This window comes from Myotis nattereri, assembly GCF_964212035.1.
Source record: "Myotis nattereri genome assembly, chromosome: 2".
Classification (NCBI taxonomy): Eukaryota; Metazoa; Chordata; class Mammalia; order Chiroptera; family Vespertilionidae; genus Myotis; species Myotis nattereri.
In genome coordinates, this window is record NC_138076.1 from 122473143 (window position 1) to 122498018 (window position 24876).

Below are 24876 nucleotides of genomic sequence, written 5' to 3' on the forward strand. Positions count from 1 at the left end.
ATTGAGCCTGCAACCGGGGCATGTGCCCCTTGACCAAAATCAAACCTGGGACCCTTCAGTCCACAGGCCAACACTCTATCCACTGAGCCAAACCAGCTAGGGCTTTTTGTTTGTTGTTTATCCTCACCCGAGGATATTTTGCCATTGATTTTTAGGAATAGTGGAAGAGAGAGAGAAAGACAGAGAGGAACATCGATGTGAGAGAAACACATCAATTGTTCGCCTCCCATATGAGCCCTGACCAGGGCCCAGGCCGGGGAGGAGGCTGCAATCAAGGTATGTGTCCTTGACCAGAATCAAACCCGGGACCCTTCAGTCGATGGACTGACGCTCTATCCACTGAGCCAAATAGGGAAAGGCTTCAAACTCATTTAATAAGTCTGTCATAATTCTGGTACAAAATCTTGACAAAGATGTTATAGGCAACATGAATGAATGTCTATGTTGAAAAAAAAAAATAAAGCCACTGTTTCCTTTTTGATTTTCTGACTTTTTGATTGATCTATCCATTGATGTCAATGGGGTGTTAAAGTCCCCTCCTATTACTGTATTACTGTCGATATCTTTCTTAATGTCTGTCAATATTTGCTTTATGTATTCAGGTACTCCCACATTGGGTATAGACAGTTACAAGAATTTTGTCTTCTTGTTGGAGTAATCCCTTTATCATTATGAAGTGCCTTAGTCACTTGTTACAACCCTTGGTTTAAAGTCTATTTTGTCTGACATAAGTATTGCTACCATATTTTTATTTCATTTCTTTTCCACTTTTATGAAATACCTTTTCCCCCCACCCCTTTATCTTTAGTCTGTGTGTATCTTTCCATCTAAAGTGGGTCTCCTATAGACCATATACTATGGGTCTTTTTTATCCATCCCGCCACCCTATCTCTTTGATTGGAGCATTTAGTCCATTTAGATTTAGAGTGTTTATTGGTAGGTACATAGTTATTGCCGTTTTATTCATTGGTTTCTAATTATTTTTGTTGTTCTTCCCAGTTTGTTTTTATTCCCTTGCTTTCTCTCTTGCATGTTATTGACTTTCAATAGTGTTATACTTAGATTTCTTTATTATTTTTTATATCTCTTGTCAATTTTTGGTTTGTGGTTAGTATGTGCTATACCAGTGGTCTTCAAACCGCGGATCGCGAGCCCCATGCAGCTCTTTGGCCCCTTGAGTGTGGCTCTTCCACAAAATACCACGTGAGGGCTCACATGTACAGTGCGATAGAAACTGAGGCCTATGCGCAGAAGTGGGTTTTCAGCCTGGGCAAGTCTATTTTGAAGAAGTGGCATTAGAAGTGAGGGGTGTCAGTCTGTCAGGGGAAGGGAGACTAGGCACAGGCGGGCCGCGGATACGCAGCGCTGGGGAGGCGCGCAATTCATGCAGGAGTTGAGTGAGCCAGTCAGTCAGCAGTCTCATTGTGCAGTGGTTAGTGCTAGTCCTGGCCGCAAATCGCGTGCGGGTGACAAAAGATAGGCGAAACAAGTATACAAGAGGAGTGTGGATGGGAGAGTTGGAAGGGGTCGACCTCAGCGAATGTACTTCAATCAGATTGAGGACGTTTTTAGCAAAGGCCAGTTTAGGAGTACCCTAATTAAGTTAATAACAATGTACCTACCTATATAGTTTAAGTTTAAAAAATGTGGCTCTCCAAAGAAATTTCAGTCATTGTACTGTTGATATTTGGCTCTGTTGACTAATGAGCTTGCTAACCACGGTGCTATACCAAGCTATGTTTTTTTGTTGTTGTTGTTGTTTTTTGGGGTTGGATTATTTTATTTTATTTATTTTTTTAATTAAATCTTTATTGTTCAGAATATTACAATTGTTCCTCCTTTTTTTCCCCATAGCTCCCCTCCACCCGGTTCCCACCCCCACTCCACCCTCACCCACCACTGTCCTCATCCATAGGTGTACGATTTTTGTCCAGTCTCTTCCCGCATCCCCTACACCCCTTTCCCACCCAAGAATATTCAGTCCACTCCCTTTCTATGCCCCTGATTCTATTATATTCACCAGTTTATTCTGTTCATCAGATTATTTATTCACTTGATTTTTAGATTCACTTGTTGATAGATGCATATTTGTTGTTCATAATTTGTATCTTTACCTGTTTCTTCTTCTTCCTCTTCTTAAAGGATACCTTTCAGCATTTCATATAATACTGGTTTGGTGGTGATGAACTCCTTTAGCTTTTCCTTATCTGTGAAGCTCTTTATCTGACCTTCAATTCTGGATGATAGCTTTGCTGGATAAAGTAATCTTGGTTGTAGGTTCTTGGCATTCATCACTTTGAATATTTCTTGCCACTCCCTTCTGGCCTGCAAAGTTTCTGTTAAGAAATCAGCTGACAGTCGTATGGGTATTCCCTTGTAGGTAACTGACTGTCTTTCTCTTGCTGCTTTTAGGATTCTCTCTTTGTCTTTTGCCCTTGGCATTTTAATTATGATGTGTCTTGGTGTGGTCCTCTTTGGATTCCTTTTGTTTGGGGTTCTCTGCGCTTCCTGGACTTGGAAGTCTATTTCTTTCACCAGGTAGGGGAAGTTTTCTTTCATTATTTCTTCAACTAGGTTTTCAATATCTTGCTCTCTCTCTCTTCTTCTGGCACCCCTATAATTTGGATGTTGGTACGCTTGAAGCTGTCCCAGAGGCTCCTTACACTATCTTCGTATTTTTGGATTCTTTTTTCATTTTGCTTTTCCGGTTGAGTGTTTTTTGCTTCTTCGTATTTCAAATCTTTGACTTGATTCTTGCGATCCTCTAGTCTGCTGTTGGAACTCTGCATAATATCAGTGTATGCTTAATTTCTAGTTGGTCCTTTTTCATAACCTCAAGGGTCTCACTAGATTTCTTGAGGGTCTCACTACATTTATCGGCAGTCTCATCAGTCTTTTTGAGGGTCTTACTAAATTTATCGGCGGTTTCTAGAAAGTTCTTGAAAACCTTCAAAGTGTGGTTTTGAACTCTATATCCAGTCATTTTCTTTCCTCCATTTTCGTCAGTTGTGACCTGTTTCTTTGTCTCCGCATTTTTTATGCTTCCCTGTGTTGGTAGAGTGGCTTTGTGTGCTAGGTGTCCTATAGGACCCAGTGGCTCAGCCTCCCCAATTACCTGAGGTGGACACTCTTGGTGCACCCCTTTGTGGGCTTTGTGCATGGTCTTGTTGTAGTTAAGCCTTGATTGTTGTAGGTATCACTGGGAGGAATTGACTTCCAGGCCAATTGGCTGTGAGATTCAGCTGTGTCTACGGTGGGAGAACTTCTGTGCTGAAGACACCCTTATGAGGCAAAACTTGCTTCAGTGGAGCTTTGGTGCTCACTGAGTCTGCCCACTGAATGTGTCCTTTATGGATATGAGGAGATGTACTTGGATTGTCCCACTCTGACCACTGGGTACACTGGCTCTTGGATCTAAGGAGGTGCTAATTTAGCCTCTGCCTGAGGCTCCCCAGCAGGAGCTACGAGGAGATCTGCAGATTCCCCTTCCTTGTTTGGGGTTTGGAGGTGCCCAAATGAGGCCCAGCTATGAAGCAATGCAAGCTCCTGTGGGGGCTTGGGCCTTCTCTTGGAATTTCTGGGTCTGTCTGGCCCAGCTGCAGTCTTTTAGGTAATTTTCAGGTTGCAAAGGGCCAGGGCATTCATATGCAAAAGCCTCTGTCACAGCTTGGGTGGGGCGGGGTCTCAGGGAATCAACAGGGTGGAGCAATCAGCTATGGCTGATCCTCAGCCCTGCCCTAAGAGGCCCCACGTCTCAGTGTCCTGGTAATCTCTGCAAGTACCTCTGAGAGAAAGCCACCCTCGAGTTCAGAGTTCTGCCCACTGCCAGACAGTCCAGTTTCTCCCCGAATGAGTCTGTGTCCCCAGAGTCTTACCCGCAACTGGAGTTCAGAGCAGTTGGAGGCTTGTGACTCCCTCCGAATTCAAAAAGAAAGCCGCATCCTCAGTTGCCAGCCCTTGCCCCATGCGCCTCCGTACCTCTGCACTTCCGCACCTCCTCTGAGTCTCAGTGTGCTTTTGTCTTTCCTTCTAGTTGTAGAATTTCCACTCAGCCAGCCTTCCTGTGGTTCTGGATGATGTCTGTTTTGTCTTTTAGTTGTATTTTTGAATTTGTTGTGGGAGGCAGCAATTTCCGGTGTTTACCTATGCCGCCATCTTGGTTTTCCAGGGTTGGATTATTTTAGTTGTCCCAAGCTATGTTTATAGCAGTCTATTTTAAGTTGATAGTCACGTAAGTTCAAACACATTCTAGAATCACTACAATTTTTACTCATCCCCTCTACATTTATGTTTTTATCATTACTTTTAGTTCTTATGTGTCTCTTAATTTATTGTTGTAATTATACATGATCTTCCTACGTACCTTTTAACCTTTGTACTAGCTGTATAGTTGGTTGATCCACTGCTTTTATTGTTTGCCTTAATCAGCTTTGTCTTTCCTGTATTTTCTTTTTTTAAAAAATTTTTATTTTATCCTCACCTGAGGACATGTTTTTGTTGTTTTGTTTGTGGAGTGTTTTCCTTTTTTTTTTTTTTTTTTTTTTTTTTTTTTAGAACGAGAAGGAGAGAGAGAAACATCAATTGGTTGCCTCCTGAACAGGCCTGGAATTGAACTCATAACCTAGGTACTAGTATGTGCCATGACTGGGAATCAAATCCATGACCTTTTGGTGTATATGGGACATTGCTCTAACCAACTGAGTCATACCAGCCAGGGCTTCCTTATATTTTCTTATTCATATTTTTGATCTTTTCTCTTCTCCTTAAAGAAGTCCTGTTAGCCCAGGCAGTGTGGCTATAGAAGAAATGGGCTCAGGAAAAAAAATAGGCAATAGACAGGTTCAATTAAGGGAAAGATTCTTTTGTCAGGGAAGATTCTAGCCTAAGACATGACTACCTGTCAAGAACTGCTTTTGCTTAGAGTTTTAATTTCAGACCATCCTATGTGGTTACTTCAGGTCTCTGAGTTTGTAAGGCCTCCCCTGAGCTTGTCAGGTTTAGATGTGGCCCCTTTTTGTCCACATCAGGGGTCCTCAAACTTTTTTAACAGGGTTCCAGTTCACTGTCCCTCAGACCGTTGGAGGGTTGGACTATAGTTAAAAAAAAAAATTATGAACAAATTCCTATGCACACTGCACATATCTTATTTTGAAGTAAAAGACCAAAATGGGAATAAATACAATATTTGTATTTGCATGTGGCCCGCGGACCGTAGTTTGAGGACCCTTGGTCCACATAATTTACAAATATACTTTCTATCACTCAACAGTGAGAGCTATTTAAACCTGTTATGTATTCCTCTTTGCCTTTTTTCTAGTAATCACAGAGTTAAATTTTGTGTGTCTTTTAAATTCTTCGTTGGCCAGCATTGTTTCTTTTCCTGTTCTCATTACTTCTTGCTAATTTTAAGTATTGGTGCTAGTAAGCGTCACACTGCTTGGATTCAGATCCCTCCTCTACGAGTAACTGGTTGGGTGGCCTCGGATGTTGTTTAAACCCTCTGAGCCTCCGTTTTCTTAGTTATAAAAGGGAGATAATGATAGGACCTGTCCTAGAGATCTCCCTCCTGGAAGCACACCTGTGCCTTTCCCCTCCCCTTTCCCTCCTCTCTCTTCTTCCCCCCAGGCTGGTCCTCCTTGCCTCTCTCTTTCTCCTAAGTTCAAAGTGTCCTTTTCTATTGCCTCCCCAACTTGTTTCTGGAGCCCATTTTTCTATTGCTCATTTCTTCTACCTCTGCGACTTTCGAAATAAGTTTTCTCTTAGAGCTTGGGGGCGGGAGGGAAGGACCTATCCTATGGGATTTTTGTGGGATCATTGAAATTCTCTTGGTAACATAAAGGGCTTAGCACCTTGCATGCTGCATTATAAAAGCTAAAAAAGGTTAACTATCACTAATATCAATTGGAGTTAGTTAGTGGACAGAGACAGGGCCCACAGCAGTCTGCCTCAGGCAGGCCAGTTGTATGTTTGTTCTTGACTTGCTGCAGGAAAGATTTCACAACACAAATCCAGGTATTTCAAGAGCATATTTATTAACGGTGGGGATAGTAAAAGAGGAAGGGCTTAGGATAGAAGAAGCAACAGGAGAGACCTAGGCGGTCTGCTTTGGCCTCTGGAAATGTTATAGGAAAGAAATTAGCTGAGGCAGGGCTACTTTGGCTCAGAGTAAAGGGGCCTTGGAGACAGATTGAGGGGTTAGCCCGGGATGAGATGTCGCTGCCCATTGCTCCCCTGGTTGCAAGTCTCCTGGAGGCCCTTAGAGTTTAGGAGTCGCACACCTGTGGGGAATGAGGAGGGCAAAGGGAAAGGCACAGGCACACTCCCTGCGAGCTGGGTCCTTGTCTTGAGGGTTTTAAAGGCTGGGAGTTTAGGGGAGTTCTTAGAGAAGGGTCTCAATAGAATATTCATCTGCTTTTCCAGGCATATCCTTTCAGGGTCATGGTCTCCACTGATTGGTCAATGCCAGGGAAGGGGGTCATTTGTTAGCTGGTCCTGGCTTGCCCCCCTTGTTTTGCTGCTTTTCTGGCCCTGGAATTGAAATAAAACTGAGGCCTAGATGTTATGTCTAGGGAGGAAAGGTCATGGTATCTAAACCACATGACCAGCTATAGGAAACGTCATTAACTGAGCATCAGTCCAGAAACTGAATTATCTTAGCAACTCAGAAAGTATCAGGTTCACGACAGATACATAATCACTCAATTTATATTTGCTAATGGATGTGTATTTATAAAGGAGCCCTTTCCAGTGAGCATAAGCTAATTTTCTACTTGGGAAGCGGATGTGAGTTGGAATTGCTTATTGACCATAGACTCAAAACCAGGAAAACATATGGATTTGAGTGAGACATATTACCTAGGCCCGAGAAAGTCCCATGAAATCTGCCTGTCCTGTAAGAGAAAACACCTTTCTAGAGACCAGTTGTTCCCATCCCCCAAACCCAATGTGCCTCTCCCTGGAACAGTACAACGTGTACCCTAATAATACTTGTCTCTCTGGACCTCAGTTTCTTTGATAACTGTCCAGTGTACATCTAATACACTACTTCTGCTCATTACGCCACACTGTAGTGGGCATGGGACATATTCTCTTTCCTCATGTAATAGTCAATAATTAATCAAACTGAATTTCCAGGCTGCCCCACTTTCACTGACTCCAATTGGTATTCCATGGTGTTTAAAAATGGGGGACTAGAATTCAGGAAAGAGGCAGTCTAGATGTATGGATTTGGTCACCCCTGAATAAAAGAACTAAATCTATGGTAAGTGATAAAACTAAACCTATGGTAAGTGATTTCTAAAGAGTGAATAGCTTAAAAAAGAGGGGGGGGGAGGTTATATACCCATGGAAAAGAATAAAGTTGGAACTTACACCATTTATAAAACTTAAATGGATTTAAACATAACTATAAACTATAAAAGTCTTAGAAGAAAATGGGGGGAAACTTCAAAATATTGGATGGCAATAATTCTTGGATATAACAAACACAAAGGCTAAAAAAATAAAAATCGGTAACTTGAACTAAAACAAAATTAAAACTTCTGCACATCAACAGACACAATCAACAGAGTGAAAAGACAGCATATGGAATAGAAGAAAATATTTGCAAATCATATATCCAATAAAAGGCTACTACCTAGAATATATAAAGAACTTGTACAACTCAACAACAACAACAAAATCAGATAACCCAATTAGAAAATGGGCAAAGTAGTTGAAAAGATAATTCTACAGAGAAGATATACAAATGGCCAGCAAGCACATAAAAAGGTGCTCAACATCACTAATCATCAGGGGGATGGAAATCAAAACCATAATAAGATACCACCTCATGCTCATTAGGATGGCAGAAGGAAGGAAGGAAGGAAGGGAGGGAGGGAGGGAGGGAAGGAGGGAGAAAGAAAGAAAGAAGGAAGGAAAGAAAGAAAGAAAGAAAGAAAGAAAGAAAGAAAGAAAGAAAGAAAGAAAGAGAGAGAGAGATGGAGGGAGGGAGGGAGGGAGGGAGGGAGGGAGGAAGGAAGGAAGGAAGAAAGAAACCAGTAAGGGAGGAGAATAAGAGGGAAGGAAGGAAGGGATGGAAGGAGGGAGGGAAGAAGGAAGGGAGGGAACAAGGGAGGGAGGGAAGGAAGGAGAGAGAGGAAGAAAAACAAGGGTTAGCAAGGATGTGGAGAAATTGGAGCTCTTGTGTCTGCTGGTGGGAATGTCAAATGGTGCAGCCACTATGGAAAACAGCATGGCAGTTCCTCAAAAAATTGAGAATAGAATTACCATATGATCCAGCAATCCCACTTCTGGGAATGTACTCAAAAATGTGAAAGCAGAGACTTGAGCAGATTTTTTAATCTCCGTGTCTTTAGACACATTATCCACAACTAGAAGCCCGTGCACAATAATTTGTGCACTGGCGGGGAAGGGGGGGTGTCCCTCAGCCCAACCTGTGCCCTCTCACAGTCTGGGACCCCTGGAGAGATAACCACCTGCCTGCTTAGGCCCACTCCCCTGGTGGCAGATGGCAGGCCGGATCCTGCGCTGGGGCGGGTGTCAGCTCGGGATCGCGCTGAGGTCCCTGTGGATGTTCAGGCTCCAAAAGCGTAGTTTTTCTTTCTTGGTTTTGTTTTTACTTCTTGAAATTGAAATGTGTTAAAAATATATTTTTAAAAGAATTGCTCAAGCACCCAGTGAGGCCTTAAAGCCTGGGGTGCTTGCTTGTGTTGTCCCAGTCTAAGCTCGCGGCGCTGAAGCGCCCCCAGGAGACAGGACCCTGGCGTGGCTCTGTCTCCTTCCCACAAACCGCATGCACTGCTGCTGCCAGGTGCCCCGCTGTCCTCCTTCACTTTTCATCCCAGACTTGCGGGTCACTCCCGGTCTCTGTCCGCCTCTGGCCAATGTGGGGGGGCACGTTTCTTCCTGAGGAGCCATCCTGGTCCTGGCCCTGGGCCTCCACTTCCTCAGACCCACCCCCCACCTGTTATGGGTTGGCACAGCGAGATAGACCACCGACTCAGAATTTAAATTTAAGAGCCTTTATTAAGCTGGCCAGCTGACCACAGTCCCAGCACTCTGCCGAAGCAGAGGCTGAACTGCAGTAATGACTGCAAGAGGTACAGCCTTTTTATTTGCAAAAACCACAAAGTTACAAAGCCTTGTTTACGCAATTTGTTCCCAACACCGTATAGCATTATCACCTTCCTATCTATGTTTTCCTGGAACAGAGAGCACAGCATATTGAGGAGGGACCCTGAGACCATATCTCAAGGCCTGACCTGATGTCAGTACCTTCCTATCTATGTGTTCCAGGAACAGACAGCACAACATGACCTGTCTGGCCAAAGCACCAGATATGCAGCCCAGTACATTCCCCCCTGGTTTTATGTACATGAGTCAAATCATTGACTCTTTTGGGTCATTGTTAGGGAGGGAGTTATATTGACCCCTGAGGACTGTAAGTCTTTGCCGAATAAAGTCTGTGGGCCTGTTTATAAGGGCCTGTAATGAGGGTCCAATGAGTCCTGGACATCTCTATTTTGCCTGGGCTGTCTTAAGCCAGGTGTGATGAAGCCATGTCGGGATCCCGTTGATCTTGACTGCCGTGGGGGTGGTCCTTTCCAGGTAGGAGTCAGTCCTTGGGTGGCAAATTTCTTTACCCAAACAGAGTCACCAGGTTGGAAGGGATGAACCGGCTACAGGCAGATCATCTCTGATGTGCTTCTGGTCTGCTTTCTGGGTAGACTGTAAAACCTGAAAGAACTTGAGTAAACTGGTGAGATGAGTAGTTCAGGGTCTGGAAGAGTCACTAGAACCTGTACAGGCCCCACTGGTTTTAGGGCAGCCTCCTGGGCTGCTTCTTCTGCAGCCAAGTTCCCTCTTGCTTCTGGGGAGTCAATGCTAGTTGGCCCATCGTCCTTGCTCTGCTCATGTCTGTCTAACTTCCTACTATTACCTCAAGGATCCTGGCTCTGAATTCTTTCAGGGAAAATGGGCATTGAATTCTCTTCTGTAACTACTTCGAGCAGAGGAGGGTCAGAAGTTTCTTTCAGAGCCAAGAGATCCTTGCTATCTGTCAGAGGGACGATGAGGCCTGGGCATAGTAGGAGGTGGGCTTGTGACCTGGCAGAGACAAACTGTAACAAATGGTCTGGTGGGAGGGAAAGAAAACATTTCAGTTTTAACCTCTATTAAAATAGGATTTTTCTCCTTAAAATTACCCCTCCGTTCATTAAAATACCAATTTATTTACTGTATTCAATTTGGCCTGATTGTTTGCATAAACACAACAAGAATGGTAACTGACTACCTTTGCTGGAATTTCATGATTGAATCAATGTGCCCCATAGGACCAGGAAGCCAAGCCATCCAGCTGCCTGCCTGCAGTATCTGCTGCCCATTGACCTTGTTTTAAGGCCGATCTCAGCAGCCCTCCTACTCATCGTGGCCCAGAGTGAATGGCGGTTCCGTGCTCCCCTTCTACTCTGACCAACCTCCAGTGATGGTAGGGCATGGGCCTGACGCTCCAGCGCCAGCTATTTTCAGGGCTACCAAGCAAGATACCAGGCTTTCTCCGTGGCATTCTTATTGGCTTCAAGTCTTCAGAGCTCAAACAAGGCTCTCTAAAACATGATACTCCAGTCAAAGTTTTCATTCAATAAAATCACTATTGGAACCCGGTCTTATTGAATTTATGCAAAGAAATGTATTGCCATGATTTATTAAGCATTGCCAAATTTCAGAGGACTTACATAAGGAGAAAAAACCACTGACCTGCCTTAAGATCTTCTGATTTTCCTTGCCAGTCCTTTTTATGGACTCTCCAGAATTAAAACAATAACTTAGATTTCTTTTATCAGTCCCCCCTAAGTACTTTGGCATAACTATTTACCCTCTGTTTAGGGAGGCAGAATGTAAATTATTTCCTCTCTCTGGCTTACTGGCCTGTACTATTTGATTAATTTCCTTTCAACATTTCTCTTCTCCTTCTTATCACATACATAACCTTTATAAATTTCATACTTTTAAATTAGCCTTTAAACCTTCTTTCCATGTCCTTTAAAAATGCATAACCATGCCTCAGATCTTCTACTCAGTAATTCCTTATTCCTAGAAACCTCAATCCTTTAATGATTACTATAAAGTAAACAGCCAGTATTTCTTAGATTACTAAGAGCAGGTGCTTCCTTCCTTATGCAATTTCAAGTATACTGTATCAGTCTAATTTAGTCTTGGAAGGGTTAAAGAGAACAAAACAGGGCAGAGAAAAACTTACTGTGCTTAGCAGCTTGCGGCCTTGAGTCCAGCAGATAAGTAAAAATCAACAAAACTTCTGGTCTGCTTTCCCTGCTTACTCGCCCCCCTCTTTTCTGCATTAACTATTTCCTCAGCTGCTCTCTCCCTCCTAGATTTTTCCTTCTTTACTCTAAGCCCCAGAGACTCAAATCCTTCTCCTCCTCTGCTACTTTTGACCTCTTTGACTATACTCCTTTAGATCTAAAATAGTATAGAACCGGTGTTCTGGCTTGAGGAGGCTGAGAAGAATGTAAGGGTTCGGAACCGTGGGATGGATAATCTCAACCCTCTTGTTTACTTCCCTTAAGTCCTGTACTGGCCTGAAATCCTCAGTCCTTGGTTTCCGTACTGGCAACAGGGGAGTGTTCCAAGCAGATTGGCAAGGAATCAAGATTCCAGCCTCTTTCAGTCTCGTATTGTGCTTGGCGATTCCCATTCTCGCTTTCTGGCTCATTGAATATTGCTGGACTCTGACTGGGGTGGCACTGCTGGTCAGCTGGACTACAATTGGGGGCCGGTGTTTAGCTAACCCTGGCAGATTGTCCTCTGCCCAAACTCCTGGGATAGCCTGTCTTAGTTGTTGAAGATAGGCATCTGCGGAGACTTCCCCCGGTTCCTCCTCATGTAGTAAATATTCCTCCTGTAAGGGTAGTGTGAGGAGATATATTCCTGCAGTCCCTGGGTTTTGTAATTTGACCTCAGGTCCTGGCCCCCCAAAGGAGATTGTGGCCCGTAATTTCCTCAGCAAGTCCCAGCCTAGCAGAGGGTAAGGGCACTCTGGCATTACTAGGAATGTGTGAGTCACTGAACTGTTTCCTAGGTTACTGATCTGACCTTCAGTTTATGGGTAAGATTTTACTTTTCCAGTTGCCCCTTTGATGGGGATTTTGGTCGTAGAGACTGGACCCACTGCCTATTTCAGGACAGAGAAAGTGGCTCCCGTGTCCAGGAGGAAGTCCACCTCCTGGCCCCCCACTGTCAGAGTTATCCTGGGCTCTCAGGGGCCAGCTGAGCCCTGACAACCCTAATCCACCTCCTCCACCAACACGGGAGTCGGTTTCCCCGCACGTTTAGGGCACTCCCTTTTCCAATGTCCTTCCTTTTTGCAAAATGCACACTGATTTTTTCCCAAGCCGGGGTTGGACTCGTTTTCTCCCGCGAGGCTTTCCTTTGTCCTCCTTATCTCTCAGGCCCCTTTTTCCTCATTTATGGCCAGGAGGATCTTTGCCATCCGGGCGTTTAAACCTGCAGTCGGGTCCTCCCGATTGTTAGCAACCTTCTGGGCCACCTCAACCAATTCAGAGATTGATTTCCCCTCAAAGCCTTCTAACTTCTGCAATTTTTTCCGAATATCTGGGGCCGACTGGGAAACAAATGCTACAATGACAGCCCTCCAATTTTCCGGGGCATTAGGGTCAATGGGGGTATACATCCGATAGGCCTCGAACAGCCTCTCAAGGAAAGCTGCCGGGCTCTCATTAGGCCCCTGGACTGTCTCTGTCACCTTAGAGAGGTTTGTGAGTCTCTGAGCAGCAGCTCGGATACCCCCCAATAGAGTCTGGCGATACCGATCGAGAGCCTCCTTTCCCCTCTCACTATTGGGATTCCAGTTAGGTTGCCTGGAGGGAAACACAGCCTCTAATCTATCTTGGTCAGAGCTAGGCTGCCCATCCGGACCCAGTACAAATCTCCTCCCTTCCGCCTTGTCTCTCTCTCTCCTCTGAAGTGAAAAGAGTTTGCATCAACTATTGGCAATTATCCCAGGTAGGTTGATGGGTAAAAAAAACACAGACTCTAAAAGAGAGATTAACCCCTGTGGGTTCTGGGAGAAAGAAGGATTCTGGTTCTTCCAATAGTACAGGTCACTGGTAGAAAAGGGGACATAGACCATGAAAGGTTGCCCGTCTGGACCCAAATCTAACGGGCCTGCCTGCCGTAGTGGCAGCATAGGAACTGCAGGACTGGCGGATGCCGCTGGGTCCTGCCGGTTCTACCCCTCTCCCTCTCTCTCTCCATATGCTGTCCCTTGCCTAATGTGAGGAGGGGAGAACGAAACTAGGTCCTGGACTGGTGTTTTTGGAGGAAAGGAAACCGGCTGTGGAGGAGGCAAAGGTTCCGGGCCAGGGTCTTTAGCCACCGTAGGGCTGGGGGGTGGGGGAGCAAATGGGGGAGGCCTGACCCTGGGGAGTGCCTCCTCACTTGGACCCTGGAGAACAGGGGGAGTCTTGTCCTTCTGGGCCGAAGCCAAGAGGACTGTCTGTCTCTGTCCCAATTTTCCGCTCGGGAGGCAAGCCCTCATCCACCGGGGTTTCTTGGACAATATGTCAACCCAAACCTGAATATAAGGAATTTGATTAGGATGCCCTGGGCGTCCGTATATGACATAATGGACCCGGTAGGCAGTGGTCAGATCAAAAGACCCTGCATCCGGCCACCCCTCCTGGAAAGTGGGCCACTCCCGTTCACAGAAAGCAGAATAAATCAAAGTAGCTTTCGCTTCACACAGACTCTCACACTTACATTCATATACCAGACAGTCCAAGTTTTTGACTTCTACCAAATGTTTACTCAGAGTTTAAATAATCCAACGAATTCCTGACTAATTGCCTAAGGGAGCTCTATGGCTTCCCGGGAGGTGATCAAGCTCCCCTTCCACTCACTCGGAGTGGGCCTGACTGATAGGGGGTCGACGAAGATGACTGACCCTATCCCTTTTGACAAAGACAAAGACAACAAAGAACAGAGACAAAACACACCAGCCAAATGCAACCTAAGGTTGCCCGGAACCTGCAGCTCGCTCCTTGAAGTCCTGAAAATTTTTCAAAAAACATTGCAGCAGGGTGTACACAGGAGCAGACAACTTTTTGTCAATAAACACCAAGACAAATAAATACCAGACAGACAAACCCATTGCAGCCTACAGCCGCACAAACGAGGACCCCGGCCACCGTCGTGGCCGCAGGTCAGGACCAGGAGTACGGCTGCGTCCAGCCCTCCATATAGGTCCTTCCGTGGAACGTCCCAATTCCTGTTTAACGACCGGTCCTTACCTCTCTCGAGAGTCCAGGTGGCTCAGTTTCCGAATTGAAAGTTTTGGGTGGAATGGAGGCCTCCTTGGTAGTCGTTCTTCACAGGTGTGGGGTATCTTGATGAGTGCCCGGCGACAAGTGGGGGAGAGCCTCCTGCCTTGAATAGGGGGGTCCCTCTCCTCCCTGCCGGGTATCTCACTGGGGCCTCCAAATGTTATGGGTTGGCTCAGCGAGATAGACCACCGACTCAGAATTTAAATTTAAGAGCCTTTATTAAGCTGGCCAGCTGACCACAGTCCCAGCACTCTGCCGAAGCAGAGGCTGAACTGCAGTAATGACTGCAAGAGGTACAGCCTTTTTATTTGCAAAAACCACAAAGTTACAAAGCCTTGTTTACGCAATTTGTTCCCAACACCGTATAGCATTATCACCTTCCTATCTATGTTTTCCTGGAACAGAGAGCACAGCATATTGAGGAGGGACCCTGAGACCATATCTCAAGGCCTGACCTGATGTCAGTACCTTCCTATCTATGTGTTCCAGGAACAGACAGCACAGCATGACCTGTCTGGCCAAAGCACCAGATATGCAGCCCAGTACACCACCCCCACGCCGGGCCCGCCTCACAGCAGTCTCCCGCCCTCCCCTGTGCTCGCCGCTCTCCTGAAGCTCCTTTTCGCTTCCAGAGCCGCCCGGTCTTGCTGTGTCCCGTGCCCTTTCGCTTTTCCGTGGAGATGCCCAGACCTTTCTTTCCTTTCGGTACTTCCGGGGCTTTCTTCAGGTTTCCTTTCTGAGCTGTTTTTCTGATTTTGGACCTGGGAGCCAAGCCTCCTGCACTCACAAGCTTCTGTGCTTCCTCTAAAATCATTTCTCCCTTAGGCCCCAGCCCCTCAAACCCCCCTGGAAGCACTGATTGTTTCCGGTGCCCGTGCACTTCCTGCTCCTGGGGATGTCCAGCAGTCAGATATCCCTCTCACAATCTGGGACTGCTGGCTCCTAACCACTCGCCTACCTACCTGCCTGATTGTACCTAACCACGTCTGCCTGCCAGCCTGAGAGCCCCCAACTGCCCTCCCCTGCCGGCCCCATGGGCTCTAACTGCCTTCCCCTGCTGCCCGATCACCCCCAAGTGCCCTCCCCTGCCAGCCTGATTGGCCCAACCTCCCTCCCCTGCCAGCCCTATCACCCACAACTGCCCTCCCCTGCCGTGACCCACCTCCTCCATGCATGGCAGGAGAGACGCTGGGATGGGCCTCTTCTATGCTGCGCGGAGCCATGGGACCCCCAGGGTTCATTGTGCAGAGCGGCTGCCAGACCCCACCTTTGCTATGCATAAAGCCATTGTGTGGCAGCCATTGTATGGCAGCCATCGTGTGGCAACAATATTGCGCACAAAGCCTCCTAGGCTTTATTAGTACACATAATCTGCTCTACTGAAAGTTGACTGATTTAAATGTTAACCTGATCCAACAACACCCTCAGAGAAACATTTAGAATAATGTTTGATCAAATAACTTGGCACCATGGCCCAGCCAAGTTGACAAATAAAATTAACCATCACACCTGGGTAATAGCTATAGCCATTTATTTAGCACTTAGATATATCTAGTCTATCACACTATTTTGTTTAATTCTGTAAAGCCCATGAAGAAAGTTTAAATATTCTCATTTTTATATGAGGAAACCAAGTTTCAAAAAGATTTATCTAAAAGTTCATAAAATTTAGAAACAATCAAAATCATTCTGATCACTGCTAACTTCAAAGAAGTAACATTAGTCAATTTGACCAAAGTGGGAACTAGTTCTCTGGTTTTTTCACCCCTTTCAAAGTTCTCAGAACTAAGTTCCAATAGCCTAACTGTTTCATGACTTTGGAAAAAAAGTATTGCCTTCTCCCTTCATGCCAGACAAACTGCTAAGCTCTTTATATTAATGATCTCTTTTAATCCTTATAGCAATGTTGAAAGATTAAGTAAATCCATCAGGATTGGATTTGATGGCGACAGAAAACTCAAGATTGGTTAAAATAGATAAAATTTTATCTCTACCACATCCCCCAGAAAAACAGTCTTCAGGGTAAGCTATCAAAACTGGAAAACAGATCTCTTCTCATAACTGATCTAGGTTCTGTCTATCTTTTGGCTCTGCTATCACTTCCAATATATCACTTCCTCCTGATGGTCCAAGGCAGATGCCTAGTTCCAACTATGTTTACATTCTAGTCACCAGGAAGACTGGTGGTACAACAATGGATGTGCCCCTGCCTTTAAGAACACTTCTTGGAAGTTGCATATTCCACTTCCCTTACACCCACTTTGTCAGAACTTAGTTATATGACCACACCTAGCTGCAAGGGAGGATTGGATACATATTCTTTGTTCTGCACAGTTTATAACAGTTTATAACAAAACAGGGAAGAAGGGAAGTATGGATACTGGAGGACAACACCAAGGAGGTATTATAATACCATTTTGTAGATGAAAAATCAGGCACAAGACAATACAAAAGATCAACAAAACCAAGAGCTGGTTCTTTGAAAGGATAAACAAGATTGATACACCTCTAGCCAGGCTCACCAAGAAACAAAGAGAGAGGACCCAAATAAACAAAATCAGAAATGAAAGAGGAGAAATAACAACAGACCCCATAGAAATACAAAGGATTGTTAGAAAATACTATGAACAACTCTACTCCAACACACTAGACAACCTGGAGGAAATGGACATATTCCTAGATAAATACAACCTTCCAAAACTTAACCAGGAAGAATCTAAAAATCTCAATAGGCCAATAACTATGGAGGAAATCGAAGCAGTAATCAAAAAGCTTCCAGCAAACAAAAGCCCGGGGCCAGATGGCTTCACAGGGGAGTTTTACCAAACATTCAAGGAAGACCTAAAACCTATCCTCCTCAGACTATGTCGAAAGATCCAAGAGGAAGGAACACTTCCCAGCTCATTCTATGAAGCCAACATCACCCTAATCCCAAAACCAGATAAAGAAAATACAATGAAAGAGAATTATAGGCCAATATCCCTCATGAACATAGATGCCAAAATCCTCAACAAAATCCTAGCAAATCCGATCCAGCAGTACATCAAAAAGATCATACACCATGACCAAGTAGGATTTATCCCAGGGATGCAAGGATGGTACAATATCCGCAAATCAATAAACGTGATACATCACATAAACAAATTGAGAGAAAAAAACCACATAATCATATCAATTGATGCGGAAAAAGCATTTGACAAAATCCAACACCCTTTCTTGATAAAAACTCTCAGCAAGATAGGAATTGAGGGATCATACCTCAACATAATAAAAGCCATATATGACAAACCCACAGCCAACATCATAATCAATGGGCAAAAACTAAAACCATTCCCCCTAAAAACAGGAACAAGACAGGGATGCCCCCTCTCACCACTCCTGTTCAACATAGTACTGGAAGTACTAGCCATTGCGATCAGACACGAAGAAGAAATAAAAGGCATCCAGATTGGAAAAGAAGAAGTAAAACTGTCCTTATTTGCAGATGACATGATACTGTACATACAGAACCCTAAAGACTCTATCAAAAAATTATTAGACTTAATAAATGAATTCGGCAATGTAGCAGGATACAAAATTAATGCTAAGAAATCCATGGCATTTCTTTACACCAATAGTGAACTTACAGAAAGTGAAACTACAGAAGCAATCCCATTTACCATTGCACCAAAAAAATTAAAATACCTAGGAATAAACTTAACTAAGGAGGTAAAAGACTTATATGCTGAAAACTACAGGACACTGAAAAAAGAGATAGAGGAAGACATAAACAAATGGAAGAATATACCGTGTTCATGGATTGGTAGAATCAACATCATCAAAATGTCCATACTACCCAAAGCAATTTATAGATTCAATGCAATCCCCATTAAATTACCAATGGCATATTTCACAAACCTAGAACGAACGTTCCAAAAATTCATCTGGAATAAAAAAAAGACCCCGAATAGCTGCAGCAATCCTGAGAAAACACGAAGTAGGTGGGATCTCAATACCAGATATCAAACTGTATTACAAAGCCACTGTTCTTAAAACAGCTTGGTACTGGCACAAGAACAGACATATAGATCAATGGAATAGAATAGAGAGCCCAGAAATCGACCCAAACCACTATGCCCAATTAATATTCGACAAAGGAGGCAAGAGCATTCAATGGAGTCAAGACAGTCTTTTCAATAAATGGTGTTGGGAAAATTGGACAGATACATGCAAAAGGATGAAACTAGATCACCAACTCAAACCATACACAAAAATAAACTCAAAATGAATAAAAGACTTAAACGTAAGACGGGAAACCATAAAAATACTAGAGGAATCCACAGGCAGCGAAATCGCAAACATATGCCGAAGAAATTTCTTCTCTGATAATGCTCCTAGGGCAATGGAAACTAAAGAGAAAATAAACAAATGGGACTACATCAAAATAAAAAGCTTTTGCACAGCAAAGGAAACCATCAAAAAAACAACAAGAAGACCCACTACATGGGAGAACATATTTACCAATGATACCACCGATAAGGGTTTAATTTCCAACATATACAGGGATCTCATGAAACTTAACAAAAGGAAGATAAACAATCCAATAAAAAAATGGGCAACGGACCTAGATAGACACTTTTCGAAAGAGGACATACAGAAGGCAGAAAGACATATGAAAACCTGCTCAAAGTCACTAATTATACGAGAGATGCAAATCAAAACGACAATGCGTTATCATCTCACACCTGTCAGAATGGCTATCATCAACAAATCAACAAACAACAAGTGTTGGAGAGGATGTGGAGAAAAAGGAACCCTTCTGCACTGCTGGTGGGAATGCAGACTGGTGCAGCCACTGTGGAGAACAGTATGGAGCTACCTCAGAAGACTAAAAATGGAACTCCCATTTGACCCTGTGATCCCACTCCTAGGAATATATCCCAAGAAACCAGAAACGCCAATTAGAAAGGATATATGCACCCCTATGTTCATAGCAGCACAATTCACCATAGCTAAGACTTGGAAACAGCCTAAGTGCCCATCAGCAGATGAGTGGATTAGAAAACTGTGGTACATATACACAATGGAATACTATGCTGCGGTTAAAAAAAAGGAACTCTTGCTTTTTGCAACAGCATGGATGGAACTGGAGAGCATTATGCTAAGTGAAATAAGCCAGTCAGAGAAAGATAAATACCACATGATCTCACTCATTTGTGGATTATAGAGAACAACATAGACTGATGAAAAAGGACAGACCCAAAGACTGAGAAACAGCGATCAGGCTATCAATCCCCAGAAGGAAAGTAGGGGAGGGCGGGGGTAAGGGGAAGAGATCAACAGAAGGACTTGTATACATGTATATAAGCCAAACCAATGGACATGGACAACAGGGGGATGGGAGCATGAGTTTGTGTGTGGGGGGGGAGGTTGGGGGTTAAAGGGGGGGATGAGGACACATTTGTAATACCTTAACTAATAATAAAAAAAAAAAAGAAAAAAAAAAAGAAAAAAAAAAAAAGAAAAATCAGGCACAAGGAGTACTGAAAGAGTGTAGCAAACTAGTCAGTAACAATTGGTCTGTGGTAAAGGGAGCAAGGATTCAAATCTAAGTTCTAGAATAATTTCAAAAAAATAAATAAGAGCCGAACCAGTTTGGCTCAGTGGATAGAGTGTCGGCCTGTGGACTCAGGGGTCCCAGGTTCGATTCCGGTCAAGGGCATGTACCTGGGTTGCGGGCACATCCCCACTGGGGGGCATGCAGGAGGCAGCTGATCCATCTCTCTCATCGATGTTTCTGGCTCTCTATCCCTCTCCCTTCTTCTCTGTAAAAAATCAATAAAATATATTTTTTTAAAAATAAAAATAAATAAATTAGAATGGACTGAAAATTATCTAAACAATATGTGCTTTCATGGCTATTGGATGTGCTTTTTGAGCGAGAGAGTTAGAGTCATTGCTGCTCCAGTGTATGTAAACCACAGCCCGCCTTTTATGCTTTAACCTGAAATCTGAATACACCCGTGGAAATGTGTCAAGCATGTGAATTTCATGCAACCTGTACAGAGGTGAGGGAAAGATTGAAAACTAGGTGCCCTGTGATTCTACCACCCTGCTCCTCCCTTTTGCCATTTGAAACTTTACCTGAAGGTAGAAGGAACTGCTTCCAGAGCTGTTGCTGCCACTCAGGTTTACCCCCTAACCAAACTAGGATGGAAGCCATTTTGTTTAGGATGAAAAAATAACGTTTATTTACAAATGTATATACTGATAGCTCACAGTACCCTAGGGGAGATAAAGAACAAGGACTATACTATCTCTTCTAAGATCAAAACTACCTATTTGGGGTTAAACCAAAGTCGCCCATGCAGTTGGAGAAAAGGTGGGAGAGACCACGGCAGAGTCCAGCACTGACTCTGAATAAACAACTGGAAAAGGCTTCAGCCACCGGCTCTAAATGTTCACAGTGGCTCAGGAGCAACTTGTTTCGGGATCAATGGAGTTTCCTCAGGGGGACTTTCAGACTCTGGTGCTTGTGACTGTGTTGACTTTTCTAAGTTGCCTACTAGAAGGGGAGTATTTTTTACCCTCCCTTGCACCAGCTGCACAGTAAATTTAGAGGGCCTAGGAGCCAATTCCTGGGCCGATCAGTATCATTATCTCCTTCCCGTCTGACAGTCTTAAATAGGTGCCTCTTTCTTTTTTGGGCTTTCCTGGCACATAATCCGAAGAAGCGAGTACTTATAATGGAAGTGGAGCTGTCCTTGGGATTAACATATTCCTCAATATTTTGAAGAAGAGTAGTCACCAGAATCTGGATAGATTCCACAGGATCATCCCTCATACTTTCAAGAGCTGAAACCAGAAAGGAAGTCAACTCAGATTCTCAATCTCCAAAAACTGTTTACCCAAACTCCATTGTTTTCCACCCCACTTGTCACATTATAACTTCATTTAGAATAATTTTGTGTCATTGTAAAAGGGATATTGTTTGATTACAGAAAATGTTTAAATACAAATTGTTTTTTAAAAAGGAAAGGAAGAAAAAGCACTCAACCCCGCCAAAAAAAATACGATATTTTCATACCTGTCCTTGCAGTATTTCTTAAATATCTAACATAGAAACTTTGTTTTACAAAAATAGGATTAACATTTTTCTCCCCATAAAATATTTCCCCATATAACTTAATATCCAATCACATGATTCTATCATAATTTCTTTGATGAACACCTTATTAGTGAACAATAAGGCTGCTTGCAATTTTTCACTGTTATAAACAATGATCAACAGCTCTTAATTGAGGTTTACAGTACTATCATCATGCACTGTGCTATAAGGAAAAGAATGTGTCCCATCCTCCTTTGCAACTAGGTGTGGTCATATAACTAAGTTCTGACCAAGTGGGTGTAAGGGAAAGTGGCATATGCAACTTCCTAGAGATATAGTAGTGAATAAGAAAGACAGATTCCCCACAGTAAAGAACATTCTAGCCCAGCCGGTGCAGCTCGGTAGTTAAGCATCAATTTATGAATCTGGAGGTCATGGTTCAATTCCTGGTCAGGGCACTCTGCCCGGGTTTCAGACTCAATCCCCAGTGTGGGGTGTGCAGGAGGCAGCCAATCAATGATTCTCATCATTGATGTTTCTATCTTTCTCTCCCTCTCCCTTCCCCTTCCTCTTTGAAGTCAATAAAAATAGATATTTGTTTAAATAGAACTTAATATTCTAGTGGAGGAATAAAGAAAACATAAATTAAGTGCAAACAAGGAAATGTAACAGGACGATGAGAACAGCTAATTGGGAAGGACCCCTTTAGATAGGCCAGTCAGGGAATGCCTCTCTGAGAAGGTGACATTTGAGCTGGGATGCAAAGAATGGGAGCCAGCCTCCAAGGCAGCCCCATGAAGATCAAGGGCAGAAAGTGTCTCAGTGGAGGCAGGGATTGCGTCATCCTGCAGAAAATAGCCAGAGTGGCTGCCCCTTCTAGTGAGGGGGACATGATGTAGGCTAAGGGTGGAGACAAGTCAGAAGCCAGATTTTTCAGGGCCTGTGACCCAGGGTAAGGGACCAAACTTTGACCCAAAGAGCAGCGGAGAGCCACTGAAGGGGTTTAAGCAAAGGCGTGCCGTGAACCAGTGTACATGTTTCAAGGAGATCCTGGCTGCTGCATGGAGAGTAGTGTAGAGAGAGGAACCGCATGTCAGGAGCTGACAAAGTGGTCCAGTTAAGGAATAGGGGTGCATAGTTCAGAGTTGAGTGGGAACAGAGGGATGGAGACAGGAAATTACTTACTAGTATTGCAAAGGAGAAAAGGGACAGGAAGAATGTGGGCTCAACAAATGTAAAAGCCAACCAGGCCATCAAAGTCTACAGCTTCACTTTGATCTCATTTAGAATAGAAAAAAAGAGAGTTGGGCTTGCACTATATAGAGAAGTATACAATCCTTTAAAGAACCACTTCTCAACCGCAGGTTTGCTCAGCACTAGACATGGGTGGAAGTGTAATTAGAAGTATTTTCCTTGGGAAAAAAATTCCTCCTATCTAGGTATTTGGGCATCTTTCTAGGAGGCTGGGTGGGAAGGGGAAGGCAAGGTGAATTCTCTGATAGACTTAGGAGTCCAAGATTTCCATTCCGGATATACTTTTCCTGAAATTGTACTATTGTAGCTGGAATAGGTATCTACTACACAGTAGAGACCTCAACTGTAAAACCTGAAAGAAGGCAGCCAGCATATAAAATGTCAGAGTCAGAACTGAAGCCAGGGTCAAGCCCTCAGAGGGCAGATGCTACCAGCTGATGGTTAATGTGCTAGCAGTAGAATGGCTTCTCTCTGGGAAGCAACAAATATACTCCCTTAGCTACAAAGATACTCCCTACCTGCCCTCCCACTACCACCCCTCCTCTGATCCAGAAGCCTGAGTCAGTTCAACACAGATGTTTTGTGGGACATCTATGTGCCCAGCAAAGCTCAGTGCTTCCCATGTTTTGTGTCCAATCTTCAAAACAATGTTCAAGATCAGCACTATTATCCTCATGATGCCAATGGAGAAACTGAGGCACCCCAAGTTCACATGGCTCATTATCATGAGATCTAGTATGTGAAAGTGGTCTGAGTAATGCAGACTTTGTGGAAGAAAGTACCCTTAGAAGTCATTACCATTTTACTCTCTGGACAAAGAGCTGTAAAGACAACAAGGACTTGTCTCTCTCCAGTTGTTTGCTAGGTATTTCCTCTGAGACAGGATTCCACCATTACCTCACAAACAGCATCCCTCAAATATTACCTCACAGCAGGCACCAGGAAACTCTAACTGGGCTCAAAGTAGAGGGCAAAGCCCCTGAGGATAGGCATCTGCAGAACAACAAGCCTGTGGCATTCATGTCAGAACTTTCAGACAAACACATAACACTCTCAACTACAAAAGGGCTGAGACATAGGAACAGGAGCTAGAAAAGCAAACATTCTCTTCATCTTGTCTCTACATCAAGGAAGGAAACTGTGGTATGAAAAATAGTGAAAAATAAGTAATTCAAAAATCCTTTCCATTTGGTCCTGGAATGAATTATACCACTCACCATTGATCACAAGCTACCTAAACTCTTCCCAGTGTCCATTGGCAGAGTTAAGAACTGTGTTCCATGCTGCACCCTACACTCAAGTAAAACCCTAAATCTTTACCGTGGCTAAAGGCCGCATCAACGTGGCCCCACTGCTGTCCTCTGATCTCATCACCTCCTGCCCGTCCTTTTGCTCACTCCATGCCATCACATTGCTCTTCTTGTTCTTCCTTGAACATGTCAAGTGCTTATCCCTCAAAGAGTCATAGGGTTCACTCCCTCATTTCCTCCGGCTGTCTTCTTAAATGTCCCATAGCGGAGGGGTACCCCGGACCCCACTCCGGCCCTTCTTACCCCTTGCCTTATGGAGATAGTGACCTCCACAGTGCTTATCTAACATCTACGTATTTGTTGAGGGGGTATTCCTCCCTTCCCGACTAGAATGTAAACTGCATGAAGGTTAGGTTATCAGTTTTGTTCACTGCACTATCTCATGCTTAGAATAGGACTTAGTATACAGTAGGTTTTCAATAATTAACAAATGTAATTACTAGAGAACAATGGCAGGGAGTCAGCAGAAGTACATCCTATATAAAACATAGGTGTGGCTCTTCAGGGACTGAAGGGAACAAAGGGTTTTGAAAGGTGAGGTAAAACTTTCTCTTCTGATGGACATTGGGAATAGCAGCTCCTCTTTCTCCACACTACCAACTTCCATTCCTACCTCTTTTTTAGGACTTTGGTAAGATTAAAAATAATGGAGACCTGGCCAACATGGCTCAGTAGTTCAGCATAGACTCATGAACCAGGGGGTTACTGTTCGATTCCTGGTCAGGCCACATGACTGGTTGTGAGCTCAATCCCCAGTAGGGGGCGTGCAGGAGGCAGCCGATTGATAATTCTCATCATTGATGTTTCTATCTCCCTCTCCCTCTCCCTCTCCCTTCCGCTTTCTGAAATAAACAACAACAAC